At 35.8% G+C, this 2,358-nt stretch overlaps 1 pseudogene; it reads left to right on the top strand.

Moving 5' to 3' along the window:
• Positions 1–312: 312 nt before the first annotated feature.
• LOC132039522 (zinc finger protein ZAT10-like) lies at positions 313–909 on the top strand (annotated as a pseudogene).
• Positions 910–2,358: the final 1,449 nt, after the last annotated feature.

The raw sequence follows: 2,358 nt of genomic DNA, 5'->3' as shown, positions 1-2,358 counted from the left end.
CCGCCCTTCTTGAGACTTTAATAGTCAGTCACTGGCACTAAACAAACTTCCACTTGGCCCTCAAGCAATCTCTTCCTCAAGTAGTCCGTCACTCTTCTTCCCCTTTTTTTAGTTCATTCAATTACTTAAGTAACTACCTAATTTCTACGGAGTAGTTGCTACTACCTTCCTACTCGCGTATGTAACTTCCTTCTCTTTCCCCAAACTGCCAAACACCCCTTTATATAGCCTTCATCACTTCACTCAATTCAATCAAATATTCTTCTTCTCTCCACTCATAGATTCTTAATTTATTCTCACTACTTTTGAGTTCAAAATTGTTAAAAGTACATCTTTGTTACTTTCAAGAAAAAACCAACCAAGAATGGCACTTGAAGCTTTAAACTCTCCAACTACCACAACCCCACCATCATTTTCAATTTACAACTCAAAGCTACCTTGAATCTTGGACTAAAGGCAAGAGATCAAAACGACCTCGTAGTATCACGGAGCAACATCCAATAAATGAAGAAGAATACTTAGCTTTCTGTCTTCTCATGCTAGCACGTAGCCGGTAATAATAATTTTACTATTACTACAACCAATAATTCAACAACACCCATTGTATCAAAGAATTTGGTACGTGTTCAGTGTGGTAAGCCTTTTGGTTCTTATCAAGCTTTTAGGAGGACACGAAACTAGTCATCGTAAACCACTCTTTAACGGAGAAGTCAACGAACACTCTGTTACAACCACGACTAGTGCCACGTCAGCTAACGGCGTTAGTGGAAAGATTCACGAGTGTTCCATTTGTCACAAGACTTTTCCAACTGGGCAAGCTTTGGGTGGTCACAAAGGTGTCACTACGAAGGTGACGTCATCAGCGGAGTGCAGTGGGGTCCACGAACAGCTGGCGTGGCTTTGACTTGAACGGCCTTGCCGGAATTTGTCCAGGTTGCTCGGGCGAAGATGAGGCAGAAGGGATCTCATCAGCTAAGAAAATCGCGACAGTTTCTGCCAACTAAACTTGAATTATTCCAACAACAATAGGACTTGAAGACTTGAACAAAGCTATACAATTTTGGTTTCGAGTTCAAAGTAGTTATTTGATTGGTTGTTACATGTCTTAATTGAAGGGCGGATAAAAATATTATTTTTGTAAATATCGAATACGTGGTGAAAGTGATTGTTTGATTATTGAATTGATTTGATTTTTTTTTTGTAAAGAAATTTCTATCACTGTGATTTTGTTCTCAAAGCATGTTGTTAGAAGATTAATACTCCTGCTATATATATATATATATATATATATATATATATATATATATGAGACGGTTTCAATGTCTTAAACTGTACAAAGAGCAGGTAGTCTGTATATTTCGTTAACGCGTAGAAAGTATACTCCCAATTTACAATTTGATATTTGGAGGTCACCTCTAATTCTATTTTTAATTTGAAAGTTGTATGATTGCTTGCAATAATAAATCCAACAAGGCTGGAGTCTCTCCACGAGGAGTGTGATGTGAGCTAAGAATGTCAAATTGCAGTGAATTTGAAAAGTTTGATTTTTCAATTACCTCTAAAAAGTATGACAAATGACGAATTAATTATTTAAGAAAATAAAAATAATATTTTGAAGTGTTACATCAGGCATTTTTTTTTCGTATTTGGAAAGCTTGGAGTTAACTTTGGTTTGTAAGGAATAAGGTCATGTTGGATTTCTCTTAATATGTATATGCGGTTATGGAAACTTGAATGCGGGAAACAATGGAGAAGGCCTAAGGGCAAAATTGAAATTTGAAAATTTATTTAATTGCAAAACAAGAATTATAATGAATTGGGCTAAAAAAAAAAAATGAAAAATTGAAGGCGAAGTGAGGGTGACGCCAAGTAACTTTGGCCCAACCCATGGAATTAGTCATATGCTAAGCATGTGACTAATTAATATAAGAGGAGTTCACCTTAGAAACTTCAAGAAAACCAAAGAAATCTAGAGCAAAAAATTAAGGGCCGTCGGCCATAGCTAGAGAAAGAAAAAAAAAAAAATTCAGTCCTTCAACTTGCATCCAAAAAATCTTGTTCTCCATGAATTTCTAGTAAGTTCAAGACGCTTGTCAACGTGGTATAATTAGTTTGGCGAAAGCGACGTTTGTGGCGAGTGAAAGTTGGAAGAGAAGGTAAGGATTTCATGTTCTTCACATGTTATGGAAGATTTGTTTGTGTTGTAGTATGGAGGTGGATAGAGTTTATAAAAATGAAAATTTCATGATGTGGCCGAGTGTATGCATATGTTGTGTAGGCAAGACTAATTGATTTTTATGTTATATTCTAGTTGTAGTTGTTGTGTATTTTATATATCGGAAATGGAAGTTTAATGAC

The sequence above is a fragment of the Lycium ferocissimum genome, chromosome 12 (assembly GCF_029784015.1).
Source record: "Lycium ferocissimum isolate CSIRO_LF1 chromosome 12, AGI_CSIRO_Lferr_CH_V1, whole genome shotgun sequence".
NCBI classification, from domain to species: domain Eukaryota; kingdom Viridiplantae; phylum Streptophyta; class Magnoliopsida; order Solanales; family Solanaceae; genus Lycium; species Lycium ferocissimum.
The sequence above is the reverse complement of the archived record's forward strand: the minus strand, read 5'-3'. Positions and strand labels throughout refer to the sequence as shown.